A 19,654-nucleotide genomic window follows, 5' to 3' on the forward strand; every position below is an offset into this window, starting at 1 on the left:
CAACAAATAAAATAGCAATTACCAAGGTAAAATAGCAAATTAATAAGCCTGTTTATACTCCACTGCGTGTGTATAGAGAACACCTAAAATATTTTTATTGTGATAATGTTTTCCCAAGCAAAGTAAACCAAATATATATCTGGTGATTTTAGGCAGAAGAGAATATTGGCAATTTATATGTTTCAAGCCAATTTGAAGAGAAGTTACATACCTTCTGTAAGCAATATAGCCTAATGTCCAAATCTTCCGACCTATCCTAAACATATTAGAATTTTGCTCACTCCAGTTACAAAGACCAATTACAAAGACATTTAATGTTATCAAATGGAAAAAAAGATAACTATTGATAAGATGTATTTTCCCCACTAACTCATAGGGTACAATAAATGCTAAGCATTTGTAAACAACTGATGACATGAGAGGATTACAAAATAAAGATACCATTTTTCTGTTTCTTCTCTTTGAGTCAAGAAGCCAAATGAAATGAAGAAAATATGGGGGAAAAAAAAACCCTGAAAAAGCCCCCTTTGAGTGACATCCCAGAACATCTTCCAGAAGCCAGGTAGAAGGTAAAAATGGTAGGAACAGATCATAGCAGATATTAATTTTCTTGAGTCACACAAATTATTTAGGACAACTGCTAAGAATTCTAAGGTAAGTTTAACAATCAAGAAGAAATTGATTTGTAAAAGTTACATTGAGAATTTAATTGAATATAAGCAAAAGGGGATTAATTGACAATTAAATAACTATGCTGATCCAGGAATTAAGCAGACTGGCTGAAATCTATTATATAGTTCAATGTTAGAACTATAGCACCATCATTTCCCACCTGCTGCTGGTGCCAAGGCAGAAAGACTAATTTTCACATATTAGTAATAACAGCAAATACTTCTGGAGTGCTATGCTAAGAGTTTCATGAGCTTCACCTCAATGATTCTCACAGCAACCTTCTGGGACTCACTCAGACTCCCAGAGTTGGTAAGAAGATAATTTGAAGCTAAAGACATTTGAGATTTAACAGAATTAACAGATGCAGAAAGACGCCTTTACAGAGCTTCTCTTATCGAAATAAAGGCAGAAACTTCTGGGAGTGAGGCTGCCATAAATCCCCTCTCCAAGGGAGTTTTGCCAGCCAGAGAGAAGATGGAGATGAGTACCTGCCCCTGCATAAACAAACATTATCACAGACTCTCTTAGTTCCCATTTGTTCCCATAGAAACTATTTTGTTCTTCCCATAGAAACCTTTTCTCCCCTTCCCTATCCCATATGAAGTTAGATATATAAACCCTTGTCTTTAGCTGTTTGGAGAGTCACATTTTCCCTTGTGTTCCCATGTACAGTTGACTAAAAGCTGTCTTTTCTCTTGCTAATCTCTTGTCAGTTTAATTCACATGTCCTCGGTTACTGAACCCAAGAGGGTAGGAGAAAAGTTTTCCTGTGACAAATCCTGCAGTGTAAGTAATTTTGTCTTCATTGCAGACATGAGAAAACTTAAGACTCATAGAAATTAGGAAACTAGACCAAGTTCACTGAACCAGAGAAATCGAGATTCAAAGATAAGGCTATATATTGCTCTAGAGTATATATACTAGTTATCAATTCATTAAACTGTTCTTATTGGGTCTAGAGGTTCCAACAGTCCCTGTAAACTGTCAAAACATAAAAGCAATTCTTCCAAGAACTCACCATCAATGTCTTAATTCTAAATGTTTTGGTATTTACCAGGAGGGACATTATTTGGATGGCTGCAAGTTTGACCCAAGTTATTCAACAAAAACAAAGATAAATAAAGCATTTAACTTTATTTTACTTCTTTCACAAACTTGTTTCTAAGATTGGTATGTTTAATTCTTTGTAAGAAATTCCTTACATACAATTGGAAAACTGACTCAAGGTAAAAGAATCTAGCATGAATAAGAATGTATTGGTCACATGTTACAATGAGGAAACTGAGCAGACAATACACAGTACCTAGAGCAGTCAGAGACTAATATCTCTGAAGTCCTAGATATGTTTCAGCTTTGCATAGATGAAGAAACTGCCCTAGAACAGCCATTACTAATGGCCATGATGGAAGACAGCTAGCCAGGGTCATGGAGAACAAGCTGCAGCTCAGAAGATGAGGGTTAAAGGAGGAGTAACCTGGGTATGTGGGTGGGAGGGGAGTAGGTGGGAGAGGAGTAGGATGGAAGTGCAAAGGTAGAAAGAAAGCCTTTGTGATGGACACAGAAAAGCAAGAAACCTGCAAAGCACTGGAGTAGGTAGCACCACCAAGCTAATTGTTACAGGAAACCAGAATAAATATTACTACCCTCTCCAGTGGAAACAATTGGGATGAACTAACATGGATAGATTTCCAGGATATTTTTAAGGAAAAAAATCAAATAACAAAACAATATATATAATACAACAGCACTGTTTTTGTTTTTAAAAACTCACAAAGAGGTATATATTTCACATGGGTACATATGAATATTCATCTATAAATGCATAATAAGAAGACTGGAAAGCTATTGTGGAAATCAACAAAGATCACCAAATGAGAACAATTAAAGTGATACAGGAAAAATGAAGGGAGGCCACTAGAGATTGGCTGTGTCCCAGGTCCCAGGTGAGTCCCTGGGATATGTGCCATCAAGTGAGGGTCCTTCGCTTTGTGCAGGAAATAATTCAAGAATGAGCCACAGTTGAGTAAAAGTAGATTCATTTGGAGAGATGTACACTCCATAGGCAGAGTGCAGGCCATCTCAGAAGGCAAGAGAAAGGTCTAGAAGATACACATTCTGTAGGCAGAATGTGGGCCATCTTACTCAGAAGGGAGAGCAGCTGACTCAGAGCCTGGGGTTGGCTAGGAAAAATGAGATTGATGGCGAGGTGTGGGAGTTGTTAGTTTTATGGGCTCAGTAACTTCATATGCTAACAAATGGGAGCATTATTCCAACTACTTTGGGGAAGGGGCTGGGATTCCCAGGAACTGAGCCATTACCCACTTTTTGACCTTTTATGGTCAGACTTGAAACTGTCATGGCTCCTATGGGAGTGCCATTTAGTATGCTATTTTTATTGCATGTCAGTGAGAAGATACTGAAGCTCAAAGTCTACTGGGAGTTGAATCTTCCACCATCTTGGTGCTAATTGCTGTGTCATTTTTTTAAATGGCTGTGCCCTGCCTCCTTCCCTCCTGTCTCAAAAGGCTATTTTAATAGGGCTTGCTATAGAAAGGGAGTCAGCCACCATCACTGATGTTTGGCAGAGGCTCAAAGACAGGCAGGGGAGTGGTAAAAAGAAGCATTGTAGTGAAAAAAAAAGGGAAGGCTTCAGGTATTCTGTGATTGGAAATTGTCAGCATGAAAAGCTAGAGGTGGGCTAACTAGAAGCAGGGGTATCTTAAGTGATCAGTTTAGGGAGCATATTTGGCTTTCTCTGGTTGGCCCTGAATTGGAAGCTGACAGTCATTGATCAAACTCTGACACTTCTGGACCAATTGTGGTTTAACTCACCAGGCTGGTTGCTAGAAAGACTGTATGTCAGAGTTCTGGTGATACATGCAGTCTGGCCCTTGTTCATTTGTATATTCAGTCCCTCACTATGCACCATACTGACATGAGCGGTTACCATTGGCAAGGTGGGAAAAGTATGGTCATCAAAGACTAAATTCCTTATCTGTAATGTTTTACTTTTTTATAAGAGGAATACATTTACTCCCTTTTTAATTATGCAATTTTTTAAAATCCTGAAGTAAAACTGCAGAAGGATGATAGTTGTCAGTTCTAATTCTTACAACACTGCAAGATGGGAGGAAACTAAGGCATGTTAATTAAGACTTTATAAAGGTATATTTACCTCTGGCTTAAGGAATGCAAACCAACACTAGAAGAGCTGAACTCTCCTCTTTAAATCTTTATTTAGAATCACAGGCTGTCATGACCTACGCATTAAAAGAAAAAGTAATGTTGATATTAAGTAATGATAGTACTCACATGAGACAACAGATTATTATCTACAAATATTTTTGCTATTTTTCTTCCTTGAATATTACTTCAATGACTTACACAATAATCTAGTGGCTCTCAACACTAAAATACCCCATTAAAATCATCTGAAGAGCTTAAAAAATAATACTGAATGCCTAACCCCCTCCTCCCTCCACCTTCTACTCAAGAAATTCTGATTTAATTGCTCTAGGGTCAAGTCTCCGCATCTTTATTTTTAAAAAGCTCACCAAGTGATTCTAACTTGCAGCCTGAATTGAAAAGCACTGCTATAGACTGTAAAAATTAATAAACAGAAACCTTAATTAAAATAGAGTCAAGAGGCTGGCGTCTTGCTCATGGCTCACCCTGTTTCTAGAACCCAAAATGCAATTCTTTTGTTGATCCCAAATAAAGCCATTCTTGCTGGAGAAATAACTGGTGATCTATTTGTTTTAGGTCAGTAAGACCAAGGCAGTTGAAATGAAAAAGATTTCATGATGCAGTTGTTCCGTGTGTTTGCCAGCTTCCATCCCTTCGGGGAATCACTGTCTCCTTTGCCAAGAGGTCCTGGCAAGGCTGACTTTATCCCTATCCACCAACAGCCAGTCCCAGTGATGTGTACATGACCCAGTGCAGAGTAATCCAGAGCATGGCAGTGACCTCCCTGAGAAGTTTCTGTCAGTTAATGGGAAGTGTAGAAGATTAAAAAGTGTTTTTCCTCTATCCATCTTAGGTTCAATGCCTGGGGTTTAGACGGACAAAAGACAACAAGAGAAAAACAAACAGAAGTTTATTAACACATGCTTTGCACATATACCCGGGAGAGTTCAGTGATGAATAAATAACTCAAAGAGGTGTTTTGAAGCAGGGCTTATACAGCCTCTTTTTTTTTAATCTTATATTTTACTGAACTGTAGTCGGTTTACAATGTTAGTTTCAGGTGTATAGCAAAGTGATTCAGTTATACATATACATACATATATATATATATACATAAATACATATATATATATACACATAAATACATATATATATATACACACACATATATAAATATATATATATATATATACACATATATATATATGTTCAGTTTCTTTTCCATTATGGCTCATTACAAGAAATTGAATACAGTTCCCTGTGCCATACAGTAGGTCCTTGTTGTTCATCTATTATATATATATAGTAATATTTATCTGTTAATCCCAAACTCCTAATCTATTGCCCCACCTTCCTTCCTGTCTGGTAACTACAGTTTGTTTTCTATGTCCTTGAGTCTGGTTTATAAATTAAATTTGTATCTTATTTTTTTTTTAGATACCACATATAAGTGACCTCATAGGATATTTGTCTTTCTCTATCTGACTTACTTCACTTAATATGATAATCTTAAGGTTCATCCATGTTGCTGCAAATGGCATTATTTCATCCATTTTTATAGCTGAGTAATATTCTTTATCCAGTCATCTGTCGATGGACATTTAGATTGTTTTCATGTTTTGGCTTCTTTATCCAGTCATCTGTTGATGGACATTTAAATTGTTTTCATGTCTTGGCTACTGTAAATAGTGCTGCTATGAACACTGTGGTGCATGTGCCTTTTTGAATTATAGTTTTCTCCAGATATATACCCAGGAGTGGGATTGCTGGATCATATAGTAAGTCTATTTTTAGTTTTTGAAAGAACCTCTGTACTGTCCTCCATAGAGGCTGCACCAATTTACATTCCCACCAACAGTGTAGGAGGGTTCCTTCTTCTCCACATTCTCTCCAGTATTTATTATTTGTAGACTTTTTAATGATGGCCATTCTGACTGGTATGAAGTGATACCTCATTATAGTTTTGATTTGCATTTCTCTATTAATTAGTGAAACTGAGCATATTTTCATGTGCCTGTTGGCCATTTGGATGTCTTTGGAGAAATGTTTATTTAGGTCTTCTGCCCATTTTTTAATTGGGTTGATTATTTTTCTTATATTAAGCTACGCAAGCTGTTTGTATATTTTGGAATTTAGTCCCTTGTCAGTTGCATCACTTGCAAATATTTCCTCCCATTCTGTATAAGGTCTTTTTGTTTTGCTGATGGTATCCTTAGCTGTGCAAAAGCTTTTAAGTTTAGTTAGGTCCCATTTATTTATTTTTGCTTTTATTTCCATTACTTTAGGAGCTGGTTTCAAAAAAATAGTGCTGTGATTTATGTCAAAGAGTGTTAAATTACAGGCCAATATCACTCATGAATATGGATACAAAAAAATCTTCAACAAACTCCTAGAAAATCAACTCCAACAATGCATTAAAATGATCATACATCATGATCAAGCTGGATTTATCCCAGGGATGCAAAGATTTTTCAACATCCACAAATCAATCAATGTAATAAACTACATTAACAAACTGAAGAATAAAAACCATATGATCACATTAACAGATGCAGAAAAAGCTTTTCATAAAATTCAACATCCATTTATGATAAAAACTCTCCAAAAAGTGGGCATAGAGGGAGCATACTTCAACATAACAAAGGCTGTATATGACAAACCCACAGCTAACATCATACTCAATGGTGATAAGCCAAAAGCATTTCCTCTAAGATCAGGAACAAGACAAGGATGCCTACTGTCACCACTTTTATTCAATATAATTTTGGAAGTCCTAGCCACTGCAATCAAAGAAGGAAAAAGAAATGAAAGGAATCCAGATTGGAAAAGAAGTAAAAATGTCACTGTTTGCAGATGACATGATACCAAACATAGAAAATCCTAAAGATGCTACCAGAAAACTACTAGAATTCATCAGTGAATTTGGTAGTTTCAGGATACAAAATTAATATACAGAAATCAGTTGCATTTCTATACATTAGCAACAAAATATCAGAAAAAGAAATTAAGAAAACAATCCCATTTACTATTGCATCAAAAAGAATAAAATACCTAGGAATAAACCTACATAAGGAGGCAACGGATCTTTACTCTGAAACATATGACACAGATGAGAGAAACTGAAGATGATGCAAGTAGATGGAAAGACATACCACATGCTTGGATTGGAAGAATCAATATTGTTATGTTTAAGAAGTCCCTCCCTACCATGAGTTTATAAAAATATTATCCTTTATTATCTTCTAGGAGAATTTTATGCCTCTCACATTTAGATCCTGTTTGTCTAGCCTTTTCACCCTATTAATAGTGTATTTTGTTGAACAGAGTTCGTAATTGTAATTTAGTCTTACTTTCCAATCTTTGGCTTTACAATTAGTATTTTTTGTGTTATGTTTAAGAAGTCCCTCCCTACCATGAGTTTATAAAAATATTATACTTTATTATCTTCTGGAAGAATTTTATGCCTCTCACATTTAGCTCTAACATCCAACTGAGTTGATTTTTGTGTAAAATGTAAGTAAAGAGACATTTATCTTCTTTTCTATGTGGAAATCCAATCGTGAAGTACCATATAATGATGGGACTCTCCTTTGTGCACTATAATACAGTGGTGTTTTTTTTGTAAGTCAAGTGCACATGTGTGGAAGAGTTTCTGGGATCTCCATACTATTGCATAGGTCTTTTTTCTGCCAATACATCATAGACTTAATTGCAATGGCTTTCTAATACGTCAAAATGTCTATTTGAACAAATCCTTTCCACCTTGTTCTTCTTCATGTGTTCTTTGGCTATTCTTAACCTTTGCATTTCCATATACATATTAGAACCAGCTTGTCATTTGTGCTGCTTCTTCTTTAAGTCACCCCTAAAACAAACCTGATTAGAAGTCTTATTGGAATTATATTGAATCAATAGACCAATTCGGGAAGAATTATCTTTTTTATAACATTGTGGTTTTCCAATTTATGAACATGGTATATCCTTCTGCTTCTTTAGGTCTTCTTTAATGTTTCTTAATAAAATGTTATAGTTTTCTGCCTGGGGGACTTGCACATTTTTAGGTAGATCTAGTCCATGATACTTTTAACTGCTGTTTTAAAAGGAAAGGTTTCAATATTTTTGTGTGAATATAAGCATATTATTTAAGTACAATGTTTAATGTAGGCTTTCAAATGTTTTATGATGTGAAAGAAGTTCCTTCTACTTCTAGTGTACAAAATGTTTAGTTCCTTAGTTACATCAATTTATGTTTTATATAGTTCAGTGCTATATAATTAGACATAAATAAAATTTTGTATCTTAATGATAGATTAAAACACTATTATGAAGCTTACATTTTATTTCTAATGATGTTTTTTTCCCTAAAGTTTTCTTTCTCTGATATTAGTATCACTACCTTAGCATCCCTTTGGTAAATGTTTGCATTTTTTCTATCCTTTTAATCTTTCTGCATCCTTACATTTAAAATGTTATGCCTATAAACAATATAACATTGAATTTGACTTTTGAGGAATTTATTTTTTACATATAATTACTAATAGGTTTGTGTTTAAATCTACCATTTTATGAAGTGCTTTCTATTTATCTTATCTATCCTTTCAAACTTCTTTTCATTTGGATTTTTTATTGCATTTTGCCCTCTGTATTAATTTGGAGGTTATACACTCTTTTATTAGTCTTTTAATAATTTCCCTAAATATTAGAACATATATCATTGCCTTATCAAAGTCCAATATTATTTAATAGATCTACCCTTTTTATAGACAAGCCAAAGTTCTTAGTAAACCTGAACTCATTTAATCTCTTTTTTGGTTTATACACCATTCTTGTCAGGTATCTTAATTCCCTCTATATTTAAACCTAAGACATTATAATTATTATTATTATTATTGCTTTTTCCTGTCAATACTCTTTTATATCCCCCCCTAATATTTACCACTTTAATTGTTTTTCTTTTTTTCCTACATCTTCAACCTTCTGAGATTACATCTGTCTAAAGAATTTGCCTTTAGCTTAGGTCTGATAGTGATGGATTCTCTTAATTTTTCTTCATCTGAAAATGTTTTTGAAAGGGTATTTTCATTGGATATATAATTCTAGTTTGGCAGTCATTTTCCATCATTTTGAAAATAGATTCCATTATATTGTGGCTTATTTATTTTTATTAGAAAGCCAGCTCTTGGAAAACAGCTGGGCAATTCTTCAAAAAGTTAAACATAGAATTACCATATGACCCAGCAATTCCACTTCTAGGTATACACCCAACAAAACTGAAAACAGGGATTCAAACAGATACTCGCACACCATTGTATATGAATTAAATATTATTCAGTCATAAGAATAATGACTTATACAACATAGATGAACCTTGAAAATGTTATGCTAAGTGAAATAAGCCAATCACAACGGACTGATATAGTATAATTGCATTTGTATGAAATATATATAATAGAGAAATTCAAAAAGACAGCTATCAGGGATGAGGGGAGAAGAAAATGGAGAGTTACTGTCTAATGGGTACAGAGTTTTGGTTTGGGATGATGCTCGTAGTGATGGTTGCACAACACTGTGAATGTAATTAATGCCACTGAATTATACACTTAAAAATGGTGAAAATGGTAAGCTGTATGTTACAGATATTTTACTACAATGAAAAAAAAAGAAGTCAATTCTCAGACCAATTGTTGCTTTTTGTACATTGCTTTGTTTTTTTTCTCTCGGCTGCTCTAAGATTTTCCTGTTTTGGGTTATATTTTATTTCCATACAGATATGCAACAGCACATGCTTCATTTTACTTTCAGTCATAAGAAAAACAGGTGTGAAAAGCAAGCCATAAGATTTTGAGAAAAGTCCTGAGGAACTTGCGGGAGCCATTTGAGCCTATGCTCCATGTCAGGGGCCTATGAGAGCTCTCTACCAGCAACCTATGACCAACAGAGCAGATCCTTTCCAAACACTGTTGTGATTCGGCCTGCAAGCTAAGAATGATTTTTCTATTAATAAAGGGTTACACTAAAAAAAAAAAAAATCAAAGAAGCATATGTGACAGAGATCACATATTATCTGCCTAGCCCTTTACAGAAAAAGTTTGCAGGTTCCTGTTATTTATCATCTTGCAAAACCTGTGAAAGTTCTGAGAATTTTACCCTGCTGGTAAGCTAACAAGTTACCCTGCTATACAGGCATGGCTGCTTTATTGCACTTCGCAAATACTGCATTTTTACAGACTGAAGGTTTGTGGCAACCCTGTGTGGGAGCAAGTCTATCAGTGCCAATTTTCCACCAGCATTTGCTCACTTACTGTCTCTGTGTCACATTTTGGTAATTCTCGCAATATTTCCAACTATTTACATTATTATATTTGTTATGGTGATCTGTGATCAGTGACCTTTGATGTTACTATTGTAATTACTTTGGGGTACCATGAATCATTCCTACACAAGATGGCAAACTTAATCGATATGTGTTGTGTGTGTGTGTCCTGAGTGCCCCACAAACACATTGTTCTCTGTGTCTCTCCCTCTCTTCCTGCCTCCCTATTCCCTGAGATACAAAAATATTGAAATTGGGCCAACTAATAACCCTAAAATGGCTACTAAGTGTTCAAGTGAAAGGAAGAGTCACATGTCTCTTACTTTAAATTAAGAGCTAGAAATAATTAAATTTAGTGAGGAAGGCAGGTCAAAACTGAGACAGGCTACGAGCTAGGCTTCTTGCACCAGTTAGCCAAGTTGTGAACAAAAGGTAAAGTTCTTGAAGGGAATCAAAAGTGCTACTCTACTGAATGCAGGAATGATAAGAAAGTGAAACAGCCTTATTGCTGATAGGGAGAAAGTTTTAGTAGTCTGGATAGATTAGACCAGATATAGTAACATTCCCTTAGACCAAACCCTAATCCAGATCAAAGCCCTAATGCTCTTCAATTCTGTGAAGGCTGAGAGAGGGGAGGAAGCTGTAGAAGAAAAGTCTGAAACTAGCAGAGATTGACTGATAAGGTTTAAGTTTAGAAGCCATCTCCGTAATATCAAAGTGAAAAGTGAAGCGGCATGCTAATGTAGAAACTGCAGCAAGTTATCCAGAAGATTTAGCTAAGATCAAGAAAGAAGGTGGATACTACACAATAGATTTTCATTGTAGATGAAATAGCTTTATATTGTTAAAGATGCCATCTAGCACTTTGGATGCACAGCTAGAGAGGAGAAGTCAATGCTTGGTTCCAAAGCTTCAAAGGACAGACTGACTCTTGTTAGGGACTAACGTAGCTGGTGACTTTAAATTGAAACCAAGGCTCACCAACCATTTCAGAAATCCTAGGGCCCTTAAGAATTATGCTAAATCTATTCTCCTGTGCTTTCTAAACGGAACAACAAAGTTAGGATGACAGCACATCTGTTGATAACATGGTGTACTGAGTATTTTAGACACCCACTGTTGAGACCTACTGCTCAGAAAAGAAGATTCCTTTCAAAGTATTACTGCTCAGAGACCATGTACCTGGTCATCCAAGAGCTCTGATAGAGATGTGCAGTGAGATTCATGTTGTTCTCATGCCTGCTAACACAGCATCCATTCTGCAGCCCATGGATAAAGGGGTCATTTCAACTTTCAGGTCTTATTCTTTAAGAAACACATTTCATAAGGCTACAGCTCCCATTGATAGTGACTCCTCTGTCGGATCTGAGTAAAATGAAAACCTTCTGGAAATGACTTACCTTTATAGATGTCATTAAGAACATTCATGATTCATGGGAGAGGTCAAAATATCAACATTAATAGGAGTTTGGAAGAAATTGATTCCAACTCTCATGAATGACTTTGAAGGGTTAAAGACTTCGGTGGAGAAAGTGACTGCAAGAGAACTAGAAATAGAAGAGGAACCTAAAGCTGTGACTGGATTGCTGCAATCTCATGAAAAAACTTGAATGGATGAGAAGATGCTTCTTATGAGCAAATAAAGTTGTTTCTTGAGATGGAATCTACTCCTGCTGAGGATACTGTGAAGATTGGTGTAGTGACAAGACTGGATTTATAATATTACATAAACTTAGTAGATAAAGCAGTGGCAGGGTTTGAGAGAACTGACCCAACTTTGAAAGTTCTACTGTGGGAAAAATGTTAACAAAGAGCATTGCACACTACAGATAAATCATTTGTGAAAGGAGAAGTCCATCGATGTGGCAAACTGTTATGTTAAGAAATTGCCACAGCACCCCAACCTTCAGTAGCCACTGTCCTGCTCAGTCAGCAGCCATCAACACTGAGGCAAGGCCTTCTACCAGCAAAAAGATTACGACTCACTGAAGGTTCAGATGATGGTTAGCATATTTTAGCAATGAAGTATTTTTTAATTAAGGTATGCACCTTTTAAAGACATAATGTGATTTCACACAATAGATTACAGCACGGTGCAAATATAAATCTTACATGCACTGGGAAACCAAAAAATCTGTGTGACTCACTTTATTGTGATATTCACTTTCTTGTGGTGGTCTGGAACTGAACCCACGATATTTCTGAGGTATGCCTATATTTTCATGGATGGTGGCAGAAGACATGAGAATCCAGGGCCAGAAACAATTAACTTTAATATTACTCATAGCAACAGTAGTCACCAGAATATCAGCATTTGCATCAATTCCCCAAGCCCAATCTCCTCCCATCTGGCAATATGAAGAGAGCCAGGTAACACCTGCACACACAGTGGCTGTGCTGCAAGAGAGCAGTTTAGGGAACCTGAACCTTCCATAAAGGACAGTGAGCATATTTCATCTTTGCTCCCAGGGACACATTATCTCATACTTCCAAAGCTATTTGCTATACAAACATTCAAGGAAAGACAGAGTGGAATAAAAATAATCAAAGTCTCTGCTTCCAAGATATGGAGACACCCAGGAGACTGATGGAGTATTGTCTCCCAATAAACCTAAACTTGTATCCACAGCTACCACCTTAAGCATGTTATATAGCTACATCACTCTAAAAGTCAATCTAAGCCAAGAAAATGTTAGTGTTTTTAGTAGCCTCTAAAAGAGTGGAGGAAATAATGGTATAGTACCTCATAGATACTTCTAAAGACAATTTTAAATTCTAACACTTATAAAACAATTTTCAGCTGTTTTGAATTTTCTGATATTCCGAAGAGTTTATTTCTGATAGGGTCCAGGTAACTGATTACTTCTATATTCTACCTTCTAACTCACTTCTGAACTGACTTCTGCATTTTCTTTAGTGGAGGCACAACACTGTATCATATTCAATTCAACTTTTAATGCTACAGCCCAGAATGCTGTTTTTAAATTATCCTGAAGTTTAATGAGAAGTACACACTTTAGAGAAGATATTTAAAAATTTTAGGAACATTTTAAATGTATGTTCTACCTGGTATCATCAGTTTTATTTAATGTCTAGAAGTAGAGCCAGCTAAGCAGTTTTCTTACATTATAAATGGAACAGTATTTAAGTAAAACTTAAGATGCAGTTTAAGAAAAAAAACTCCTTTTTAAGATTAATTCCTACAAAGTTACAAACTAAATAGCATCTAGTTAAATATCTGACAAGCTGCTTTTATTGAAAACAATCAGCTCTGTGAAATTGGGAATCTAGAAGATCTGGATCATCTTTAAACACCAGCTGTGGAATAGTTCGCAAAATTCCCTCAGTGCAATATGAAGCTTTCTCAAGCCCCAAAACCAAAAGTATGAGGTCTAGTCTGAACCAGCCTGATGGTGCTATCACATAGGCCCAAGCTGAAGAACTCTGGAGAAAGCTAGTTTGGGAACAATATGGAAGCTCATGTTTCCAGCTAGGCTCTGTCTGGTGGATTTGAGTTCCTAGCCTACAGAACAAAAGCCACTTTCGGAGTTGATGTTACACTAGCTAATTTTACTCATTAATTTTTTTAAAAATTGAAGTATAGTCAGTTTATAACGTGTCAATTTCTGGTGCACAGCATAATGTTTCAGTCAAACATACATACACATATTTGCTTTCATATACTTTTTCATTATACGTTACTATAAGATATTGGATATCATTCCCTGTGCTGTACAGAAGAAACTTGTTGTTTATCCATTTTATATATAGTAGTTAGTATTTGCAAATCTCTTTTGTTTGTTTTTGGAGGAGAGGTAATTAGGTTTATTCATTTGTTTTTAGAGGAGGTACTAGGGGTTGAACCCAGGACCTCATGCATGCTAAGCATATGATCTACCACTTGAGCTATACCCTCTTCTCTAGTATTTGCAAATTTTGAACTCCCAATTTATCACTTCCTACCCTCTTCCCCCTGGTAACCATAGTTTGTTTTCTATGTCTGTGAGTCTGTTTCTGTTTTGTAGATAAGTTTGTGTCTTCTTATTTTTTTGTTTTAGATTCCACATGAGTCATATCATATGGTATTTTTCTTTCTCTTTCTGGCTTACTTCACTTAGAATGATAATCTCCAGGTCCATCCATGTTGCTGCAAATGGCATTATTTTATTCTTTTTTATGGTGGAATAGTATTCCATTGTATAAATATACCATAACTGCCTTATCCAGTCATCTGTTGATGGACGTTTAGGTTGTTTACCTGTCTAAGGTATTGTAAATAGTGCTGCTATAAACAATGGGGTGCATGTATCTTTTCAAATTAGAATTCCTTCTGGATATATGCCCCTGGGTGGGATTGCCGGATCATATAGTAGGTCTATTTCTAGTTTTTTGATGAATCATCATATTGTTTTCCATAATGGCTGCACCAAACTACATTCCCACCAGCAGTGTAGGAGGGTTCCCTTTTCTCCACATTCTCTGTAGCATTTATATTTGTGGACGTTTTAATGATGGCCATTCTGACTGGTGTGAGGTGATACCTCATTGTAGTTTGGATTTGCACTTTTCTGATAATTAGCAATATTAAAGATCTTTTCATGTGCTTATTGGCCATTTGTGTGTCTTCATCAGAGAATTATAGAGAATTGCCTGTTTAGGTCTTCTGCCCATTTTTCGAATGGGTTGGTTTTTTTTTTGTTATTAAGTTGTATGAGCTGTTTATATATTCTGGAAATTAAGCCCTTGTCAGTCGCATCATTTGCAAATTATTTTCTCCCATTCAGTAGGTTGTTTTGTACTTATTAATTTTTAAATAGCTTTAAAACACACAAGAAATAAGAATATAAACTTAAAAAGTCTTGCATGATTGGGTGCTTCCCACTACTTGTAAGTGTTACTGTTTAGACACGTTTCAGTCTCTTATTTAAATCTGGGTTAAACAAGAAGTCATTTTAGCTGAGAACTAAGTATAAGCTAGTTCACATGGATTATTTTATATATTCAAATGTTAACTCATTTAGACGTACTTAAGTGTTTTGATAAACTTTATATATATGTCATATTTTAACTATTCTATTAAAATATCTATTATAGGTTTTCTAAGGCAAATACAGAATATAGGAAATAAGTCCATATAAACCAATTTCATTTCATTCATTACAAGCCAACATTTAACCATGAATTAAACTTTTATAGTAAATACTGGAATTTCTGACAGCTTTTGATAAAGTGTTTAAGGTGAAGTGAGGAACTGTAGTTTGAAGGAAGGTTGGAGGGAAGGTATTCTTTACCTTCTTAGAATAATTTACGTCTGGTAAGATAAGGCTCTTTACTAACAATTCTTCTCCCATTGACTTTCAGGATGACTGAAGGAAGAAGGAAAATAGTAGTTATTCAAAAGCTGAACACATTTTTGTTTGACAGCTGAGATTCATTGGAATCATCTATTCTTCTATCTACAGTGGTTCCTTCTAGAATTGTCCTCAAAGACTTCTTGGCAAAAAAGAGAAGGAAAAGGCTGAGCTATACGTGAACTAAATTTAGCTGTTTTTACAAATTTACAAAACAAATGGCAAAACATGAATAGACTTTTAAGTAATTTAAAAATTATGTAGAACCCCCAAAATCATAAGATGAAAACTTATGTACAAAAAAGTTATAAGCAAAGTGCAAAAATTAACTTCAAAACAGGAAAATATTTATAACACATAATAGACAAAAAGTTAATTTCTTTTTTTAAAAAAGGCTGACAATGTTTCCATTTTTTAAATTGTTTTTGCTTTTTTGGCGGGGGAGGTAATTAGATTGATTGATTGAATTTACTTATTAAATGGTACTGGGGATTGAACCCAGGACCTCATGCACGCTAAGCATGAACTCTGAGCTATATCCTCCCCAACAAAAAGTTGATTTCTTTAACTTATAATGAGTTTTACAAATCACTGATGAAACTGAGCAGGACCCTGTGGGGCCCTTCTGGATACAAAAGCCTTTTCCATGTCCCTCATTTCTTGTTTGTAGGAAAAATGCTTTAGCCTCCTAGATAGTCCCTGAGTTACAAAGGGCAGATTCAAACAGCTGCTAATCAGAAAACAGAGCAGCCAAACAGAGTTCTAGTTCCTCCTCAAGGAATGTACATAACAATATGTCTTTGAGTTCTGCAGGAACTAAGGCCGCCACCCAGGTGGAGAATGGCAACTTCAGGCTGAGCACAGGTGTCCTGGAATACAGCCTTGTTACCACCTACATCACCAAACAACCAGAAGAAAAACACACACCCAGCAGCCCTTACCCCAAATTTTGCCTATTAAAAACTTCTCCCCCAAAACCATTAGGGAGTTTGGAGCTTTTGAGCACTAGCCACTGGTTGTCCTTGCTTGGTCCTGCAATAAACATTTCTCTTCTCCAAACTCCAACATTTTGGTTTGTTTGGTCTAACTGCGCATAGGAGGACACAGGAACCTGTGTTCTCTTGTGTTTGGCAACATTAAGAGAAAAAATGCAACCACCCAATACAGAAACAGGCAAAGGATATTAACAGGCAGTTTGACAGAAAAAGAAAAACAAATAGAATCATGCTTAACTTCATTCATAATTAAATAAATGCAAACCAAAACAAATTATATTTTTCAATGATCAGAAAAGCAAAGTATTCTGGTAATGCACAATGTTGGCAAATAGTAGGTGATGGAAATATAAATTGATACAACCTTTTGGACAGCAATTTTGCAATATCTATAAAATTGAAAATGCTTGTACAGTGAGAACTTTAAGTCTATAGCTAGGATTTTATCCAGTGAATAAACTCTCAAAAATTACAAGGCATATGTTCCAATGCATTTACCACTGATAATAACAAAACCTGGACATGACCTAATTAATCATCAATTAGTCTGCCTGGTTAAATAAATTATTATATACCAAATCACAATCAATTCAATATTATTTAGTATTATAAATTAAGAATTATACATGCTATTAAAAGAATGGAATCATATGTGATGTTAAATAAAGTGACTATAAACAAAATAATACTATGTGCATTGTCATCTGCTTATGTATATGGAGAAAATATATATAAACATTTTCTAGGATGCATACAAAAGAAATTGTTAATTAGGCAGTCAGTTAAGGCAGAACTTTAGGGAGAGGAATTAGTGGAGACTTTGTTTCTCATTTTATAACTTTTGCCTGACTTAAAATTTTATTTTGCCATATATATTTATCCATATTATATATTTATGCTGTAATATACAGTATATTTAATATATATCTATATTTACCTATATATTATATTATTATCTAATTGTTGTATGAACATGTCATCAATAACATGTTTATACATAATATATAGTAATACATAAATAATAAATTATAATATATTATATATTAATGCTATATAATTTACAATAAATATTTTATATAATATGTATTAATATATATCATCCATAATGAGATACCTTTTTAAACTATGCCTAGGAAAGAATGGGTTTCCATCCTTTCTGGAGTATTTTAAAATTATAATACTATAATATAACCACTTTCCTCTCTCAGGAAACTTCTAGCAAATATTTGAAGACATGGTAAATAACCTTAAAAATAATATCATTTTTGGTACAAGTACTTGGAAAACAGTTTGCCATCCATGGTTTGTCACCTTCTATAGATGGTTTGTCACCACCTATTGAAGGTGAAGAATATACCTTGTGAACCAGTAACATCCTAAAAATAGACCCAGCAGAAACCCTACACACATATTCACCATGACATGTGTACTAAAATGTTCACTGCAAGAATGTTTCCAATAGCAAAAACAAAAGCTAACTTGGGAACCACCAAAATTTTCATTAATGGTGGAACGGCTATATGAATTGTGGTATATCCATACAAGGCAAAGCTATAATGTTGTGAAAATAAACTCACTACGATACACACAACATGGATCAACTGCACAAACATATGCTGAAAAGAAGCAAAGATATAAAAGCAACTTGCAGCATGAATCCATTTATAGTATGTTCAGGGATGTATATCCAGATAGTAAAACCAAGGAAATGACAATCCACGAACTATGGGGAGGGGGTCAAAAGGGTTATAAGCTGGAAGGGACACATCTTGGGGTTCCTGGAGACCTGGCAATGTTATGTTTGGTGACCTAGATTGTGATTTATATAGATATTTGCTCTGTAACTTTCATCAAAATGTACATACATGTTTTAAACACTTCCTTGTATGTATGTTATATATCATAATAAAAACTACAAAAACAAAGCATCCAATACCATTCTGCATCAATATTTCTATCCACTAGCAGGACTCATCATCATAAAGAATTCCAGAACGCCATGGGTTTTGGCTGGCCACATGACTGCCCACTAAAAGATGGCATCTCCCAACCTGCTATGCCTAGCCAAGTGCCTAAATTCTGGCCAATAAGATGCAATCATGTGAGTCTGTGTGTGTTAGAGTGTGTGTGTGGTGTTAAGGAGGTTGCCTATTTTCCATTCTCTAGTTCCCTCTTCCCAATGGCTGGGGAGAAAAAGCAAGAAAAGAAGCAAGTGCCTCTGACCCAGAGATGCGCACTCCTGATGAGAATGGCAGAGCTACCTGGCCAGCTTGAGATATATTTCTGGGCTGCTGTCTGAGTAAAAGATAAATGTTTACCTTATTTATTCATTGAAATTTGAGGCTACTGTTAAAGTAGATTTTAACAGAAAAGCCTAAATACTCAGTTAAATTATTTGTAGATAACTGCTAAATCACTGCCTCATACAAAGTAAAATTAGTATTATATGAATTTGGGGATTAAACATAAAACATTAAACTGAAACTTATATACATATAATTTTATGTACATGGTCTTGTAGTGGCAAAGTCCTCTCTAAGCATTATATAAAAGGTGAAAATCACAAAGGAAAAGATTGAGATATTTGACCACAATACATTTTTAAAATAACTGAATGACAAAACTATGGTGACAAAAACAATGCAATTGACAAATGAAACAGAACCAATTTAGTTTAAGGTCTATGTCTATGATACAAAACTCCTAAAATCGGTAAATAAAAGGCATTAGAAAAACAATAAAGAACATTGCATTAATACTGATTCTTGGTTGCAAACCATGGGAATGAACACTGGTTAACTTAGAGTGGATTACTAGGAGACTATGGGAAAGCTGAAAGGAAGAATTGTACACAGAGAGAACAGGAGAAGTAGTTCCAGAGGAAATACTATACAATCTTCTCTGAGTGCTGCACTGGAATAAAAGGACAGTTTCCTGGAAGTAGACTGAGGTGGTGAGTGCTTTCAGGAGATACATCTCTAAGGAAATGAGGAAGGCGGGACTGGGCAGAGGGAGAAGCAGACCTATAATGCAGATGCAGCTGAAGCCTCAATTAATCCTGTGGGCTGCTCTTGAGAGTAGTCCCAAGTAGAGGGAAAGGACTTTCTACTGTCTCTTTAGCCAGTTCTGCCTTGGGC

The 19,654-nt window shown here is 35.2% G+C and overlaps 1 long non-coding RNA gene across 2 annotated transcripts in view; it reads right to left on the reverse strand.

Annotated features, from left to right (window-relative positions):
• The window catches only part of LOC105089853 (uncharacterized), a 65,645-nt gene that overhangs the window by 38,003 nt on the left and 7,988 nt on the right, over positions 1-19,654 (reverse strand). For both annotated transcript variants that reach the window (XR_010379878.1, XR_837219.3), the window contains exon 2: positions 3,848-3,932. This is a non-coding gene — a long non-coding RNA (uncharacterized LOC105089853). The remainder of the gene's footprint in view (positions 1-3,847; positions 3,933-19,654) is intronic.

This window comes from Camelus dromedarius, chromosome 3 (assembly GCF_036321535.1).
Source record: "Camelus dromedarius isolate mCamDro1 chromosome 3, mCamDro1.pat, whole genome shotgun sequence".
NCBI classification, from domain to species: Eukaryota; Metazoa; Chordata; class Mammalia; order Artiodactyla; family Camelidae; genus Camelus; species Camelus dromedarius.